Source organism: Mytilus galloprovincialis, chromosome 13 (assembly GCF_965363235.1).
Source record: "Mytilus galloprovincialis chromosome 13, xbMytGall1.hap1.1, whole genome shotgun sequence".
In the NCBI taxonomy this organism is placed as follows: domain Eukaryota; kingdom Metazoa; phylum Mollusca; class Bivalvia; order Mytilida; family Mytilidae; genus Mytilus; species Mytilus galloprovincialis.
The window spans coordinates 1238835-1259186 of record NC_134850.1 but is presented as its reverse complement, the minus strand read 5'-3'; the positions used below and the strand labels follow the sequence as shown (position 1 = coordinate 1259186).

The 20352-nt window shown below is 33.7% G+C and overlaps 2 protein-coding genes across 2 annotated transcripts in view; one reads left to right on the top strand and one right to left on the bottom strand.

The window, feature by feature from the left end:
- LOC143056233 (solute carrier family 35 member F6-like) overlaps positions 1 to 20352 on the top strand; it is a 514661-nt gene that overhangs the window by 252810 nt on the left and 241499 nt on the right. The gene's annotated exons all lie outside the window — the stretch shown is intronic.
- Positions 18246 to 20352, bottom strand: part of LOC143056236 (uncharacterized) — a 49201-nt gene continuing 47094 nt past the window's right edge. Inside the window, exon 6 of the mRNA XM_076229321.1 lies at positions 18246 to 18365. The gene's annotated coding sequence lies outside the window, so the exon portion shown is untranslated. The remainder of the gene's footprint in view (positions 18366 to 20352) is intronic.

Below are 20352 nucleotides of genomic sequence, written 5' to 3'. Positions count from 1 at the left end.
ATTAATGTTTTTAATGCTCCATTTATTGGCATTATGTTTTTCTGGTCTGTGCGTACGTTCGTCCGTTCGTCTGTTTGTTTGTCCGTTTGTCCAGCTTCAAGTTAAATAAAATTGAAACTTAGTACACATTTTCCCCTATGGTATGATCTTTTTAATTCTAATGCCAAATTACAGTTTTATCCCATTTTCATAGTCCACTAAACATAGAAAATGATAGTGTAGATGAGGCATCTGTGTACTAGGGACACATTCATGTTTCTTCAAATTTTCGTCGTATCGCTGTCAATTTGTGTTAAAATTTTAACGTCGATATCAATAAATATTTCATTGTTTACGAGAAAAATGCAATTTACGGTCATCCTTTACAAGTTACGGTCATCTTTTTACCAATCACGGTCATCCTTGTTTTATGTTACGGTCATCTTGAAAATATTTTGATTATGATTTACGGTCATCTTAACGATTTTTTCAAATCGAATTTCCCGTTTCATGCATATTTCTCGGAAGTAATTAATGATTTTAGAGTGATTCTTTTATAAATTTACATCGTTTCAATGTATGATTTGTAAAGAAAATGATATAGAAACACTTTAACAGACAATACAGAAACTGACCTAATTTTTCATCCGACATCTTGGGATGACCGTGAATGCAGTTACGGTCATCAGCTTTACCCCAGTGAGCATTGACACATCTCATTTCAATGGAGTTTATTTGGCCCTGCCACCTTAGTCATGGTCCATTGACGTTTGAAAATTTTTCAGTTTACATGTATTAATTTGTGATTAGGTCAGTCTATGGGGAAGCACTTGTGGTAGGTGATATTTAGTATACAGTTAAATAAGCATTCGCATACAAATGTATCTTATTTCCATGGAGATTATTTTTCTCCGCCCCCTTAGCTATGGTCTGTTGGTCTTTTTCCCTTAGTTTACATGTATTAGTATGTGATTAGGTCAGTTCAAGGGGAACCATTGGTAGAAGGCCAATGTTTATTGCTATTTAGTTGATAAGCATTAACACATCTCATTTCCACGGATAACATTGAGTTTCGCCCCCTCAGTCATGGTCTATTGACTTTGAAACATTGGCTTTATAGTTTAGATGTATTAGTTTGTGATTAGATCTGTTTAAGATAAATTGCTTATCATATTAAGTCAATGATATTTGGAATGCAAATGTATTGGCATTTGCATGTATTGTTTCCATGGTGATTATATAGTCCCACGCCTCATCATGGTTCATTGACTTTAAACTTTTGCATAGTTTACAAATTAATTTTTGTGTTTATGCTTGTTAAAAAGGGAACGACTTATAGTAAGTCTATGGTATTTATATTGCAGTTTTATTAGCAGTTGCACTTTCATTTCCATAGAGATTGTTTAGCAATGAACTTCAGTCATGGTTCATCTACTTTGAATATTTACATAACTTACATGTTACTATCAGTGTATGTAAAGTGCGGATCCTAAAATATCATTTTCACTGTATATGCCAGAAATTTTTGATGTAGAATGATAAATAAACAGACGACTTTTTTTTTATTTTTGAAGAAAATGAAGAAAATTAGTTAAAAAGTATATGTTAAGAAACACATAATACTAATAAAACAAAGTAAGAGATGCGAACGGGGTTTTTTCGTGCCTAAATCCAAATAGCTGTGAAATTTATACCAAAATAGGTGAATGTTTAGGACATTTCACGAACAGATCGTGCAGGTGCTTTATAACTAACAGGTGAGATGTTGTTGCAGAAAAAAATATTCATTTCAACACAATTATTAAAGTTGTATAACGTAGAATAGGTTTTGTCATTCAGTTTCTTCATATTGAACTGATTTCCACTATGATGCTTTCTTTATGCGAGTCATGTTTACTGTCGAATAATGATACTATTCTTTCATTTTCACTGTAGAGCGATTCATTAGTATTGTATATGCGGCGCATTTTCACTGTATGATATATTTATTTTTTTATCTATTACAGCGTATTTTTTTAAGCATGTAAAGCAAGACTTTAGTTAGCGTGCTTGCTTTGGTTTTTATTTTTTGTACAATCATTATGATAACACCCAATTTAATTCAAATATAATAATTATATAAATACAAATTAAACTATGCCGATACATATTGTTTAAAGATGTCAATCTTATTTACAAAGTTTGTATAAACAATTATACAAACTAAGCAATCAAGTCAACCAAAGTTTTGCTTTACATGCATTAGGAAATTAGCTGTAAAGCCTTAATTTAGCCGACTTGCTCAAACAATAGATAAAGTAAGAGACGAATTTGATAAAATTTAACTTACGGAGGAAAGTTTAGTTTTAAAACACTCTAAATAAATTCAATAGAAATAACATTTATTTCAAATGTATTCCATTTTTAAAATTTCTTATGAATCGTATAGGGATCTTTATCCTTGTTTTTTTTTTTTTTTATCCATTTCCATGACACTTCACCACTAATTACGTACATCTTGATAAAGATTGAATCGTTGGTTTTCCCGTTTAAAAGATTTTACACTGGGGCCCTTTATAACTTGCTGTTCGGTGTGAGCCAAGACTCCATGTTGAAGACCGTATTTTGACGTATAAAGGTATACTTTTATAAATTGTGACTCGTTTTGAGAGTTGTCTCATTGTCACATATGACATCTTATCTATCTGTGGCTCAACCCGAAACGAGACGGGATAAAAAGGGATAAAAAACACACTTTTTTAATATATTTATAATGGGCTTAATATGAGTCAGAAAAGAGTAGAATAGTGGGTCGCGTTGAGGTATAAGCGTGACGCGGAATTGCCGTGATAGTCAAATGATTGTGTCGTGAAAACGAGAAATAAAGTATAGCGGGACACGGAAAATTTAGAAAAATGAGAACTGCAAAGTATAAGCGGGATACGGGAATCTGATAAAGCAGAAAACGGGACCAGGGATCAGACCCCCCCCCCCCCCAAATGAGACCCCAGATTAAGATATGTTTTTTATCTTCATCCTATTGTTACAGTCATGCCTTTAATAACAAATGTATCCCATGCATGCATTTTTATAGACAAAAGACCTTATGAATATTTGGGGTTCTTTGACATGCTGAATCTAACCTTGTATCCAGTTTGGGGATTTTTACCAAGTTACCGAAATAGCCCACATAGAGGTCCAAAGGGTCTAAGATCATCAAACATGAATTGTAGCATGCATGTTGTGTACAATTACCCAAATGTGCATTGTTTGACCTCTGTGGTAGTATCCACTCGCGGATCTAGAATTTTTTTTAAGTAGGGGTCCAATGACTACCTAAGAGGGGGCCCGCTCCAGTGATTCCATATAAAAGTAACCAAATGTTTTCCCAAAAAGGGGGCAACCCCCTGTTCCCCTAAATCCTCCTCTGGTATCGAGCTGTTCATTAAGGATAATTTTTTTTTGTATCAAGGGTGCTCTACTTCACGTACCAATGCAAACAAAAAAGTTCGCCCACACCTTACATTTCATGTTTTAATGACTGTGGATAATTTATGTCACATACCGTTTCACCTTATACAGTTAAAATCATGCAAGCAACAATCGAGTCAAGAACATTTGTTCTACCAAAACTGTCTTTTTCAGGATATGGAAATTGAAGCAGTTGAGAGTACAACTGGGGAAAGTTAATCTTTTATAAGCTTTTATGTCACCATTGCGTTTCAAGATGCATATTTCTCTGTTCGCAAGTGTATTTATTGCGTGGAAGATAACGTCCTCAAATGTACTCGTCTCTATTTTACACAGACTGCACTTAAACTCCGCAATATCAATCTTTGACTTCAAAAAAATACAGAAATATCTTTTAATTGGTTTTTTTTTAAATCAAGGAAAAACGTTATTTGAAGAATACAATATGACATTTTGAGAACCGTTTTTGTTACAAATTTGAAAAGCTATATATTTGATAAAGAATGAATGAGGAGTTTGTATTTCAATTTGAAAATACATTTATCATAAATTCTAAAGTCATCAACTAAGTTTTTTCATTTGTTTCAAGTGCATTTATCACATAATTCTACAATAAAAATTCCTCGCATCTTCGAAAATTCCACATCTGAAATGACTGCACTAACAGTGATAATTCATCGCATCTATAGTTAAAATGGGTCGCTTTCAAAAATCGATATGCTATATTATGTTGCTTTTATAACACTTATTTGAACTTTAATGCTATGTTTGTACATAATAAAGACATATCACAATGAAAATATGTAAAAACTTTCCTTCAAATCAATTAATTTGGTATTTTCAAAACGTAAGCAAATACAGTTTTCCCATGATCCTTTATTCTACAATAGACATACCGGCATATGACAGTGAAAATGAACTAGCTGGATTCGCACTTTATATACACTGACTATTGTAATTTCAAAATTTGCATAATTAAAATTACAAAAAGGCGAGACATATTTCTGTGATATTATCGTTATTTCTTATGTTTTACTGCTACACCAATGTTCAAGGTTAGGGAATGTGGTGTTGGGATCAGGCTTACATGTTTAACCCCGCCACATTCTGCAAGTATGTGTCTGCACCAAGTCAGGAACATGTAATTCAGTGGTTGTCATTTGTTGATGTCTTACATAATTGTTTTCGTACATTTTTATGCCTCACCTACGATAGTAGAGGGGCATTATGTTTTCTGGTCTGTGCCTCCGTTCGTCCGTCCGTCCGTTCGTCGTACCGTCTGTGCGTCCGTTCGTCCGTCCGCTTCAGGTTAAAGTTTTTGGTCATTGTAGTTTTTGAAGAAGTTGAAGTCTAATCAACTTGAAACTTAGTACACATGTTACCTATGAAATGATCTTTCTAATTTTTATTCCAAATTAAAGTTTTGACCCTAATTTTACGGTCCACTGAACATATAAAATGATAGTGCGAGTGGGGCATCCGTGTACTTGGGACACATTTTTGTTTGTACATAAATCAGGCCGTTAATTTTCTCGTTTGAATTGTTTTACATTTGTTATTTCGGGGCCTTTTATAGCTGATTATGCGGTATGTGCTTTGCTCATTGTTGAAGGCCGTACGATGACCTATAGTTGTTAATGTATGTGTCGTTTGGTCTCTTGTTGTCTTATTACCATTGATACCACTTTTTTATATTCAAGTTCTTTTAAAGAAGTTTGTGTTTGTACCATCTGCCATAGCAGTCAACAATGTGAAATTCGTATCATGGCTGTAAATACTATACTGTCATTCTAAATAAATTGAGGAATGGAAATGGGAAATGAGTCAAAGATACAACAACCCAACCAAAGAGCAGGAGGTCACCCGTAGGTCTTCAACACTGCCAGAAAATCCCACATCTAGAGTCAGGCTTTAGCTAGCTTGAATAAAATTAAATTACTATGTTATTTAAATTTGAAGTCGCACTCAACTCCAAAATATATAAATGAACTTAGAATTAAAAACATATAAAACTTCCAAACATCCGAGACAGTTTTGACTTTTCAACTTATTACACAACACTTCCACACAATCTTATCAAACAAAAGTCTTCTTATTTAATTTAATTGTCGTTTGGTAAATCGGAAAGCAATCACTTTACTATTTGATAAAGAACTTTTCAATTCGAACTTTCCTGGATTTTGTTATTTGACTTTTTATTAGACCGCACAGCACGTGCTCCATATCTTTTAAGAACAGTTAAACTAGTTGAGCAGTGAGTTATTTTATTGTAGCTAATATAGTATATGTAAGGCCCTATAGTGATCAGTCAGTCCGTCCGTATAAGAATATGTCCCTCAATATCTAGAGAACCGTGATAATTTGATACTTTATACTTAACATGTTTATTAACCAACTTCAGAGGGTGTATCATAATGTCTAAAGAGGGACAGTCAAACGCATAAATCACAAAGGTCACATCTGGTGTGTTTTGTATATGTGACTTTTTGTGTTTCTTTGGTTCTTATAACGTGACTCTGTACTTTAAGATCCTGTCATAATGATATTGTTCTATTATGTGTCATTATGATATACATTTGTATTTATATTATGAATTAGAAAATACGTTGAACCACAAACTTCAAAATTATGCAATCGCGTAGTGGAATGAACTATTTATGGATTCTTATAAATTATATACAACTTTTGGACTATTTGGAATCTCGGTCTATTTCTGAAATTTATTTTTACATACTTCTGATTTTTTAACACTGAATGCTAACATTGCCCATGTGGAATTTTTAAATTGTTTGTATATGCAAATATATGTAACGTATACAATTTTCTGACATCGATGAATGTGTTTGTAGATTGATGTTTTTGTGTTCTGTTTAGTCAATTGTTCCTTTTAAAATTGTTACACGACCAAAATTTTGACTATTTAATTTCTTATGTCTGTTTAGTTCACGCATCATTTAAAATATAACAGAATTTGGTGATCCTGTCATCAAAGTGAGAGGTTTAGCGCTTTAAAACCTTTTACAGCTCACTATGCGGTATGGGCTTTGCTCATTGTTGAAGGCCGTACGGTGACCTATAGTTGTTACTGTCTGTGTCATTTTGGTCTTTTGTGGATAGTTGTCTCATTGGCAATAATAACACACCTTATTTTTTGTTTTTATATTAATCCACCATTTTCTACATTTGAAAATGCCTGTACCAAGTCAGGAATATGACAGTTCTTGTCCATTCGTTTTTTATGTTTTTCGGCATTTGATTTTGCCATGTGATTATGGACTTTCCGATTAGATTTTCCTTTGAGTTCAGTATTTTTGTGATTTACTTTTCAATATTAAAAACTGGTTTCAATTGACAATCCATGTCTTATTATTAAGATCGTGTCCGCTCTATGTCTTGAGAACTGATATGATTTCAAAGTTGAAATACTTGACATGTATATTGACCAACACCAGAGGGGCTGCCATAATGGGGCGTATGACATTTGCGCCGATTTTTTAAATTTTCATTCTTTCATTTGCGCCGATTTCATTTTTTCCTAATTGGATTTACAGGTAAGTTAATACTTGTATATGTACTATACCGTGCAGGTATATTGGTAAAATCTGTTTATAAACAAAGGTTTTAGTTAATTTTGATTCATATTGTTCTGAACTTTGCTGTAATTGATGGACATATTGCACACTACAACGAGCCGAGGAGTCAATTTTTTTAACCATCGACGGCCAAACACATAAGTACGTTAATAGCAAGACAAAGAAAAGATGGATTTCGTTATTGACAATTACAACAAATATAGAAGAGACGAAATCACAAGAAAGGAATATATTAGATATGTTGCCTATAAATACTCAGCAAGGACAGATTTATGATTTTAATGTATTCCGTTTTTATGGATTTGAATGCTGTAAATAGATTTTCAATTCGTCATTTTAGTATAAACCAGAGTGCTTTTATTTAAGGTTTTTACTTCTTGATATTAAAGTATGTGAATATAGTGCACAACTGGATGACGGAAGAGGTCTATAATGATAAATGATAAATAACATGACTTGGATGGAGAGTTGTCTCATTTGCACTCATACCACATCTTCTTATATCTATTCACCTGTAATTAACCTGTAATTTACCTGTAAAAAATCGGCGCAAATGAAAACAAAAATCGGCGCAAATGAAAGAAAAAATCGGCGCAAATGAAATGCAGATCGGCGCAAATGCAAAACTCCGCCATAATGTATGTACAACTTCCTAGGTCTAAGGTCAAGATCAACAACTTTAGTTTCAGTAACTTGTGACAACCCTATGTTCTATGGTAAAGATATACATTTTTCACCACATGTTATTTAGAGCGGGTTCACATACATGGCTGCCATCTCACTGATGTTTAATGTCCGAATAAAGTTCCGTTCTTTAAAAACGCATATACACGAAATAAACCAAAAGTTGTTCTGTTACATATATCTATTTGCTAAAGAAATCCATGTCTAAAATTATACGTTCTTGTGGTTTTGTTACTTCATGTTTTTATAAGGAGTGAACGTCTATGTGAAGTTTCATTCTCTTTAAAATCTGATCGTTTTCCATTTTTTTTCTTTATCATGTAAAAAAACGAGATTTGGACATTTTTGAACGACTGTTGAGGCACTGCAAGTTCAGATAAGGATTTTTTTGCCCTTCTATTCAGGATTTATCAAAAGGTAATATTTATCATAATTATTTCTGTCGGAATTTTTTATGTATTTTTTTTTTGTATAATCATATACATTATATCTAAACATTTGCGTTCTCGATTTAATTACAATAAATCACTATCTTATATGTCAATCGATCGAATGACTTAGTTAAAATATAGAAAGATTCCTCCAGAGATTTTGCTTTTTACATCGTGAGGGCATTCCAATGTATTGCTATCGCCTAGATGTCCATTACATAATATTCGTTTTAGGTTTGTAACCGATCTATAAGCATTATAATAACGCGAACATTAACGGGTGCATGTTAAGAACCTTTGCAACATTCCCTTCCTTCAAATGTCTGTACATTTAGGTGACCTGTTGCAAGGCAACATTCTATCCTTATCCACTTTTACTCTTATTTTTTACAAGGCACACGCCGACCGCTTCTATTTTGGGACCTACCTATTATCTAGTGTTAATTTGTTTTTGTCTAAAATTGACAGTGTCACTGTGTGCCTATGAATGGTAAGCAACAAACAATCAATCATTGTGTGACAATGAGCTATATGAAATGTCTGTGTCATTGATTTATATTATACATCCTATTCTAGGATATGCCTCGTTGCCCTTTTTATGCGACCGCAAAAATAAAAAATAAAAATTGGTCGTATATTGGTATCACGTCGTTGTCGGCAGCGTCTTCCGAAGACAGATGGTTTCCGAATAATAACTTTATTATGGTAAATAGAAATCAATACAATTTTAACACAATGTTTATAACCACAAAAGGAACGCTGGGATTCATTTTGGGGGTTATGGTCCCAAAGGTTTTTGAGTTAGGGGCCCAAAACAAGCATTTTTTTTTTATATAAATAAGGCCGTTTGTTTCTCGTTTGAATTGTTTTACATTGTCTTATCAGGGTCTTTTATAGCTGACTATGCGGTAATATATCATACCACATCTTTTTTTTTATATTTATCTAGTTTCAGGACAATAAGTTGTGTATAAATATTTCAATGCTCTGAAATTGTACCACAATGTTTAATACCATAAGAAGAAGGTTTTGGATTTATTTTAAGGGTTATGGGGCAAACATTCTAGGAATTAAGGACCAAAAAAACAATAATTTTTGTGTAACTGTATGGATCTCTTTGATATTGTACCAAAACGTTCCAAATAACAAAGGGAAGGGTTTCATTGAGTTTTGGGTTAAATTCCCCGAACATGTAGGAATAAGGGGCCAAAAAGGGTAAAAAAAGCATTTTTCTAGTTTACAGACAATAACTTGTGTTAAAGTGTATGGATCTCTCTGAAATTATACTACAAAGTTTCTTACTACAAAGGAAAAGCTGGAATTGAGTTTTGGGGTTTTTACTCTAAGGGGAGTTTCAATAAGTTGGGGGCAAAAAAAAGGCCCAAATAAGCATTTCTGTAGTTTCCTGTCAATAACTTGTGTTTAAGTGTATAAATCTCACTGAAATTATACCACAAGTCTCCATACTACAAAGGGATGGTTAAGGGGGGAGGGGGGGGTTATGGCTCAAATCATTTAACAAATAGGGGCAAAAAGGCGGAAAACAATTTTTTTCTGGTTAAAGGGCAATTTAGATGATTTAAAAGCAATGTGAGGGAGCTAATTCAATTCCATTTAAAGAATACTGTTATATATATATTGTTATTGTTACAGATCAGTTGTCACTGACTCAGACGTATATATATTTGTAAATATAAGGCATGAAGATGTTATTGTTACAGATCAGTTGTCACTGACTCAGACGTATATATATATATATATATATATATATATATACGTCTGAGTCAGTGACAACTGATCTGTAACAATAACATCTTCATGCCTTATATATCATGTACTGCAGTACGCCGCTAGATTAAAACTGACGAGGAAAGGTAACACACGGCCAGCGAAAGCTCTTTATTTTGAGAGCCCAGGTGGTCGTTTGGTCTAGCGGGACGGCTGCAGTGCAGGCGATTTGGTGTCACGATATCACAGTAGCATGGGTTCGAATCCCGGCGAGGGAAGAACCAAAAATTTGCGAAAGTAAATTTACAGATCTAACATTGTTGGGTTGATGTTTAGACAAGTTGTATATACATTATGTACACAGCCATGTATCACCATCATTGATGGCGATCCGATGGATACATCTGTTGTAGAGTTGTCACTGACTCAGACGTACTTATAAATATAATTATTTTCTGTGACTGTATATTACATTAATTTGTAGGATCCTTTACTATAGATAATTTAGCTGATCTGTAACAATAACATCTTCATGCCTTATATATTATGTACTGCAGTACGCCGCTAGATTAAAACTGACGTGGAAAGGTAACACACGGCCAGCGAAGGCTCTTTATTTTGAGAGCCCAGGTGGTCGTGTGGTCTAGCGGGACGGCTGCAGTGCAGGCGATTTGGTGTCACGATATCACAGTAGCATGGGTTCGAATCCCGGCGAGGGAAGAACCAAAAATTTGCGAAAGTAAATTTACAGATCTAACATTGTTGGGTTGATGTTTAGACGAGTTGTATATACATTATGTACACAGCCATGTATCACCATCATTGATGGCGATCCGATGGATACATCTGTTGTACAGTTGTCACTGACTCAGACGTACTTATAAATATAATTATTTTCTGTAACTGTATATTACATTAATTTGTAGGATCCTTTACTATAGATTATTTAGCTGATCTGTAACAATAACATCTTCATGCCTTATATATCATGTACTGCAGTACGCCGCTAGATTAAAACTGACGTGGAAAGGTAACATGATATATAAGGCATGAAGATGTTATTGTTACAGATCAGCTAAATTATCTATAGTAAAGGATCCTACAAATTAATGTAATATACAGTCACAGAAAATAATTATATTTATAATGCAAAAACAAGTTTATTAGACCAAATTCATTCTGTGTCAGAGACTTATGCTTTGTCAACTATTTAATCATAATCTAAATTCAGAGCTGTCTCCAGCTTGAATATTGCGTCCATACTTGCCCCAACTGTTCAGGGTTCGACCTTTGCGGTCGTATCAAGCTGTGCCCTTCGGAGCATCTGGTTCACATTTCTTTTAACATTTGTTTAGTTGTTTTATTGACTTAAATACCATTCAGTATTTCTGTAGCCAATGTTGCCTTTTTAGCTCATCTGGCCCGAAGGGCCAAGTGAGCTTTTCTCATCACTTGGCGTCTGTCATCCGTCGTCGTCGTTAACTTTTTACATTTTGAACTTCTTCTAGAGAACCACTGAATGTAATGAAACCAAACATGGCATGAATGTTCTAATGAGGTGTTGAGCAAGTGTTGTTAGTTAATAGCGAATCAATCATCCGCCAGCGGGGGACTTTGTTAACATAGGACACATGTAGGACCCTATGGGAAATGCATACAAATGACTTCTTTTGGAGAACCACTGAATAGAATGAAACCAAACATGGCATGAATGTTCCTTATGAGGTGCTGACCAAGTGCTGTTACTTTGTAGCCGATCCATCATCCAAGATGGCCGCCAGCGGGGGACTTAGTTTAACATAGGACCCTATGGGAAATATATAAAAATGTCTTCTTTTAGAGAACCACTGAATGGAATGAAACCAAACATGGCAGGAATGTTCCTTATGAGGTGCTGTCCAAGTGTTGTTACTTTGTAGCCGATACATCATCCAAGATGGCAGCCGGCGGGGGGATTTTGTTTAACAAAGGACCCTACGGGAAATACATACAAATGTCTTCTTTTAGTGAACCACTCAATGGAATGAAACCAAACATAGCATGAATGTTCCTAATGAGACACTGACCAAGTGTAACCCGAATAATTCAGTCGTTATATTCCGCTGATTTACAAAGGCTACATTAACGCCTGAACGTCCTCCTCGATAAAGACCGTCAACCGGAAAATTCACACCGCTATGCAATATGGGAATTTTTTGTTGGGAAAGGGCTTGAATTATTCGAGTTAGACCAAGTGTTGTTACTTTGTCGCCATTCCAAAGTCCAAGATGGCCGCCAGTTGGGGACTTAGTTCAACATAGGACCCCGGCCATGGGAAATACATACAAGTTTCTTCTTATAGAGAACCACTGAATGGAATGAAACCAAACATAGCATAAATGTTCCTTATGAGATGCTGACCAAATGTTGTTACTTTGTAGCCGATCCATCATCAAAGATGGCCGCCAGTGGGGGACTTAGTTTTACATGGGACCCTATGGGAAATACATATAAATGTCTTCTTTTAGTGAACCACTGAATGGAATGAAACCAAACATAATATGAATGTTCCTATGAGATGCTGACCAAGTGTTGTTACTTTGTTGTCATTGCAACAACCAAGATGGCCGCCAGTAGTGGGACTTAGTTTAACATAGGACCCTATGGGAAATGCATACAAAAGTCTTCTTCTAAAGAACCACTGAATTGAATGACATCAAACATAGCATGAATGTTCTTTTCCTTATGAGGTGCTGGTCAAGTGTTGTTACTTTTAGCCAAATTTTATATTTTATTATATGATTTCAAAAACCCAAGTAGAATCAGGTGAGCGTTATAGGCTGTTGAGAGCCTCTAGTTCTTATCTGCGTCGTAAGGCAGCAACCATTTGATTTTCGGGGGGGGGGTTGGTTCTAGACAATCTTTTTGTTTGGCGACAAGTCGAAAACTATTTTTTTCTTACAATTTTAGCATTACATATAGTGGCAGCTGAGGGTGAAACAAACATTTTTTTATCAGGGTCTAAAACAAATTATTTTTTCTCCAAAAAAATCCATAGCCCCGCCCCGAAAATCAAAAAGTTGCTGCCTAAAAGTATAGTAACTTACAATGACGTATATTCAAAATATTTTGTTATCTGCGTCGTAAGCGTGTAGTCTCATTGACGTATATTCAACCTCTGTGTATTATCTGCTCCGTAAGGGTAAAGTCTCATTGACATATATTCCACCTCTATCCATTATCTGCGTTGTAAAGATAAAGTCTCATTGACGTATATTCCACCTCTGTTTATTATCTGCGTCGTAGGAGTATAGTCTCATTGACGTATATTCAACCTCTGTTTATTATCTGCGTCGTAAAAGGTAAAGTCTCAATGATGTAAATTTCACCTCTGTTTGTTATCTGCGTCGTAAGAGTATAGTCTCATTGACGTAAATTCCACCTCTGTTTATTATCTGCGTCGTAAGGGTATAGTTTCATTGACGTATATTCCCCTTTTTTATTATCTGCGTCGTAAGAGTATAGTTTTATTGACGAATATTCAACATCTTTTTATTAACTGTGTTGTACATGTTGTAAGGGTATAGTCTCATTGACATATATTCCACCTCTTTTTATTATCTGCGTCGTAAGAGTATAGTCTCATTGACGTATATTCCACATATTTTTTATATATGCGACCTAAGGGTATAATCTCAATGACGTATATTCCACCTCTTTTTGTTATCTGTGTCGTAAGAGAAAATTATCATTGACGTATACTTCACCTCTGTTAATTATCTGCGTCGTAAAGGTAAAGTCTTATTGACATATAGTCCACCTCTGTTTATTATCTGCGTCGTAAGAGTATAGTCATATTGATGTATATTCCACATTTTTACATTATCTGCGTTGTAAGGGTATAGTCTCATTGGCGTATATTCCCCCTTTTTTATTTTTTGCGTCGTAATGGCATAGTCTCATTGACGTCTATTCCACATCTTTTTATAAACTGTGTGGTAATGGTATACTCTCATTGACGTATATTCCACCTCGGTTTATTATCTGCCTCGTAAAGGTAAAGTCTCATTGACGTAAATTACAGCTCTGTTTATTATCTGCGTCGTAAGAGTATATTTTTATTGACGTATATTTCGAATATTTTTATTATTTACGTTGGAAGGGAATAATCTCATTGATGTATATTCCAAATATTTTGATTATCTGTGTCGTAAGGGTATAATCTCAATAACGTATATTCCACCTCTTTTTATTATCTGCGTCGTAAGAGTAGTCTCATTGACGTATATCCCACCTCTGTTTATTATCTGCGTCTCGAGAATATAGTCTTATTGACGTCTATTCCACATATTTTCATTATCTGGTAAAGGTAAAGTATCATTGACATATATTCCACATCTGTTTATTATCTGCGTCGTAAAGGTAAAGTCTCATTGAGATATATTCCACATCTGTTTATTATCTGCGTCGTCAGAGTATAGTCTCAATGACGTATATTCCAACTTTTTTTTATTTTCTGCGTCTTAAGGTCATAGTCTCATTGACGTATATTCCACCTCTTTTTTTATCTGCGTCGTAAGAGTATAGTCTCATTGACGTATATTTCACATATTTCCATTATCTACGTCGTAAGGGTAATGTTTCATTGACATATAATACTCCTTTGTTTATTATCTGCGTCGAAAGAGTATAGTCTCATTGACGTATACTCCCCCTTTTTTTCTGTGTCGTAAGTTCATAGTCTCATTGACGTATATTCCACCTCTTTTTATTATCTGCCTCGTAAGGGTATAGTCTCATTGACGTATATTCCACATGTTTTTATTTTCTGCGTCGTAAGGGTAAAATCTCATTGACGTATATTCCACATCTTTTCATTATCTGCGTCGTAAGAGTATAATAGACGTACATTACATATTTGGTTTTATTTCTGAGTCGTTAGGCCGGTATGGTCCCATTAACGTATATTCCCCATCTTTTTAATATATGCATTGTAAAGGTAAAGTCTCATTGAGGTATATTCAACATTTTGTTTTTCTACGTTGGAAGGGTAATGTCTCATTGACGCATATTCCACATCTGTTAATTATCTGCATGTAAAGGTAAGGTATCATTGAGGTATATTCCACATATGTTTATTATCTGTGTCGAAGGGTATAGTCTTATTAACGTATATTCCATATATTTTAATTATCTGCGTTGTAAGGGTAAAGTCTTATTGACGTATATTCCACATATTTTTATTATCTGCGTTGTAAGGGTATAGTCTCATTGACGTATATTCCACATATTTTTATTATCAGCGTCGTAAGGGTAAAGTGTCATTGACGTATATTCCACATCTTTTTATTACATGTAACTGCCTCGCAAGAGTGAGTATAGTGTCATTGACGTATATTCCACCACTTTTTATTATCTGAGTTTAAAGGGTAAAGTCTCACGGACGTATATTCAATATCTTTTTTATTATCTGTGTCGTAAGGGTATAGTCTTATTGACGTATATTCCATATCTTTTAATAATCTGTGTTGTAAGGGTATAGTCTTATTGACGTATATTCCACACCTTTTTATTATCTGCGTCGTAAGGGTAAAGTTTTATTGATACATATTCCACTTCTGTTTATTATCTGCGGCGTAATGGTAACGTCTCATTGACGTATATTCCACATCTTTTTGTTATCTGCGTCGTAAAGTTATAGTCCAATTGACGTATATATTTTTATGTGTTAGTTCTGTAAACTTAGCGTATATGACAATCCTGTATTGTTTCTTTGTGTCGTTTGGTTACTGTCTCATCTACATATGTCACATCATATTTTATGTTTTGTTTCCTTGAGTTACTGCATCATTGACGTTTATTTCGCATAATTTGACAATTTTTCGTTTGTGTATAGAAACATTGACGTATACCATTTCTTTGACCTTCGTTTTCGGAAGGACGTGAAATATTCAAGGTTGGTTCCAGAACGTCCAGTGGCAAATATAGGACCAGACGGGGGGAACATAATGTACTGCATACATTTATGTCTGTCAGAATTACCAGGAGGTAGGGTCTATGACCTGAAGAGTAATAATGACAAATTAAAATTTTAAGGTTTTTATTTTGAGGAGAGATTAGGATTAAGGACATACATATGGTAAAATTAAATAACAATCTTCATTGCAAAAAGCAAGACCCAGGCGACGGATTAAAATGCAAAAATTAACATTTGTATTATATGTACAAAATGTACAAAAAAAACCACACACGACACTTCAAAACGTTAAAATTAATAATATATACATAAACCTATAGTTGGAGGTTCGTAAAGGATGCTCTGAAACAGCAAATGGAAATGGAACAAGAACAACACGTCCTTGGCGTATGCAAAATATCCTGCAAATTGCATAAGGAACTTCAAGGGACAATCATTTTATCATACATGAACAACAAAATGCATTTAGTATTGAACCTTTATTATAAAAAAGAAGATGTGGTATGATTGCCAATGAGACAACTATCCACAAAAGACCAAAATGACACAAACATTAACAGCTATAGGTCACCGTACGGCCTTCAACAATGAGCAAAGCCCATACCGCATAGTCAGCTATAAAAGGCCCTAATTAGACAATACAGTATTGTAGTAATTATGTAATATAAATCATAATTGATTAAGTTGAATTTGTACTCAGTTGATAACATACTAACCCATACAATCTATTTCGAATGAATGTATGCAAGAACAAATCTGAATCGAATAAACTAACTAATGTTCATATATGACCGTTTTTTCTAATGTCAAATAAAACAAACAAACACACCTGCCGTTATTTATATTACATACGAATAGAATATTTTCTTGTGTGTTAAAATAAATTCCAAATATAGCCTATTCAATCAATTTAGGTCAATAAAAATATAATCGTTTTATAGACGAAACCGCCGAACATTTCGTTGAATAATTTCTTCTCATAAAAGTATGAATTATACATAAAAGATACAATCATAGACATTGTTTTTTACTCGAAAAAAAAAATCGATTTTTAAAATAGAAATATATACATGTTATAGGACAAATAAATTTTCAATGTTTTGAAAATGGCGATTTTTTTTATAATTCAAATAAAGCTAATCAAATACGACAGCCCAGGAAAATTCAAGTTACATTTTCAAAATTAATCATATTTTTTTTTGTAATTTTGTTTTGAAAGATGTTGGAACACTGAAGAGTATGCATTTGAAAAACGCACCAGTCAATGTGCTCAGAAAATATTTACAACTTGCATATCAATATATAATATATAATATTTCGAATTTACAAGTGATTTTAATTAAAATTTCCTCTCAAACCATCCGTTAGATTTGGTGAAATATTAATCGAGGTTTTTGTTCTTTATCTATAAAACAGTAATTGGACAGTCTGTTGTCACACCATGTATTAAGTCTCTAATATTTCTTTAAATTTCCATTTAAAGTTGAAATGTTGTCGCACATTAAATAAAATCGTTAACCCTCAACTAGTAGGGACTACATCATATAATTGTAATAATGTCTTTTAATCTTAATATGGAATGCAGCAGTACAGATGACGGTAATTCGTTTTGTTAGATTGAAAGTAAAGTAAATTAATAGAAATTATTTTGAATGACTAAATCAACAAACAGATCCGAGTCCAAAAAAACTCATTGTCTGAAAGAATTATTCATGTTTATTTATCATGGTTTCTTTCTCACATCAACAAGAAATGCCTTCCCGTCATATTGATTACTAACAAGCAGAATATTTTCTTTTTTGTCATAATAAATTCCACCCGGCCTATCCAATCCATCTGATTTAGTAAGAAGTTCTCTATGGTGTTTACCATCATCAGATACAACTATTACAGTGTGTGTCCACTCATTAGTCATATAGACATTCCCCTCATTATCTGTTGTAACACGACTTAAATTTTGAAATTCATTCTTTTCAAACTTCCAAATTATTTCTCCATCTAACGAGCAGCAGTGTATTGATTTATGGTCTATACACACCAACCTGTCTCTGTCTACTGTAATGTCGTAGATAGGGAATGAAGGTAACGGTATAGTACGTCTTACTTTACCTTTTAGGTCCATCACATGTATTTTACTGTTATTAATAACAACGTACAGGTTATTATCATTATATGATATTCCGTGGTTTACATCACGGGTGTATATTTTACTGGTGATAGAACGTTTAGATATTTTTATTATCTGTATGGTGTTGTTAGTACAGGATATTGCTACAGTGTTACTATCTATCTCTGTTATATAACGTGGTATATAGGCCACTGAAATGTGATGGATATCAGTACCGTCTGAATTACAAAAAATAAGTTGGTCATTCGTATCGTCAGTAAACACTAATGTATTGCCTGTTTTGATACAGCTAGAAATGGACAGGTTTTTATTCGTTGTCTTTTTGATATTAATTTGTTGACGCAATGTGACAGAAACAGAAAGGTTGGTTTTAACAGATGTCTGATCCTGAACGTCTTCTTTGTTTGGTTCATTTTCTGAAATAAATAATTAATTGTAGAATTAGTTATTTCAACAATCGATTTTTTTTTAATGCAGTTTATAAAAAATACAAATAAAAGGGCGTAAATGATGAAAATTTTTCTCTCCAAACGATTTGTTACAATTAGTGTTACTTTCAACTCAATTACAATTTAAGGAAAATCGTAAAACAGTTTACAATGAAAATCGTTATATGACAGAAATAAAAAAAAAACAAATGTGTAAAGCATTGTCAAGTGCCAATGCAGTGGAGTAATATATATGTTTGACTTCCTCTATCCGAATCACGGAAAGTAGGAGGGGGTCTTTATCTGTATACAGACGTTTCGCTAGGATATATCACATATATATGTATGTTGTTATCCATTTGTTTGATTTGTTAAAGCTTATGATTTTCCCATTTGTTAAGGGACCTCCTGTATGTTGTTATCCATTTTTTTGATTTGTTAAAGCTTATGATTTTCCCATTTGTTAAGGGACCTCCTGTATGTTGTTATCCATTTGTTTGATTTGTTAAAGTTTATGATTTTCCCATTTGTTAAGGGACCTCCTGTATAGAATTTCCTAAGAGTTCGGTATTATGATTTCCCCATTTGTTAAGGGACCTCCTGTATGTTGTTATCCATTTTTTTGATTTGTTAAAGCTTATGATTTCCCCATTTGTTAAGGGACCTCCTGTATAGAATGTCCTAAGAGTTCGGTATTATGATTTCCCCATTTGTTAAGGGACCTCCTGTATAGAATTTCCTAAGAGTTCGGTATTATGATTTTCCCATTTGTTAAGGGACCTCCTGTATAGAATGTCCTAAGAGTTCGGTATTATGATTTCCCCATTTGTTAAGGGACCTCCTGTATAGAATTTCATAACAGTTTGGTATTCTTGTTATTTTACTTTTTGCAATTCCACCAAGGTAAAATGTGATGAGTCAACATTTTTAATCTTTCGATTGAATAATTGTAAATGTGTGTTTCCGCTTTTAAATTAAATTAAGATATTAAAAAAAATGTACTGATAACTAAGAAATATATAAAAGGGTTATAAATTCATTTGTCTTGATTTCCACATCATTTCAAAATATGAAGGAGTTCAAGTACAATCTACTTGTAAAACCTTCCCCAACCTCAGTGGTCCTTACTGCATTCAAATTTATCATGTTTATATAGCATATGAATTTTATTTTAAAAGAAAATTACCACCCGAATTAAATGCGTCAAAATGAATAAAGTAGAAACACATCGACGGTGTTGGCTAGTAGATCGTTTTTTACAAAATGAGTTTTAACTGTTACACGTTACATTATCTGCATTTAAAAGGTATTCTTAAAAATAATGAAATGTTTGTGACTGAACGTAAAGCAAATAAGAATTACTCAATCGATCTTTAATGATCTTACGTCAGAAAACATGTATCTTCGGATTTTGATTGACATTTTAAATGTGGGACAAATGAATATTTTAACTACGCACATCTTAGTACATGATGTATACAACAACTAACCACGATAGAGATATCGGCATAAACCTCTCTGTTTACGGGCTAATGTGTATGCTCCAGGTGCTACACGTAGTTCTGCTTGATATGTAAAAACGCGTACACATCAGATCTGAATCGGGGCGTTGAATTTGATGTTGGGTAACATGCTGTTGTTGACGCTTTAATACAGTTTTAAATTACAATGCTTTGGAGTTCCCTATCCGAAGCAAATTTGATAACACTATGTAACATGTCATCGTTTTTTAGGTTGTTATTTTACTGAATACCCCGTCCTTCCTTCCAGCCAAAGACTATTGCATGTGTTCAAAAATTGTGATCGTTGTTTTTCTTTTTAATTAAAGCCAATCAATCGTGTTTGCCAACTGTATTGTTAACTCATGATGTATATCAAGACTTTGTTGATCAAAATGTTTTCCATTGATTTATTTGCAAATGTTGATGAAACCATGAATTTCCTCAATCCACTAAAACTGGTACCCACGAAAATA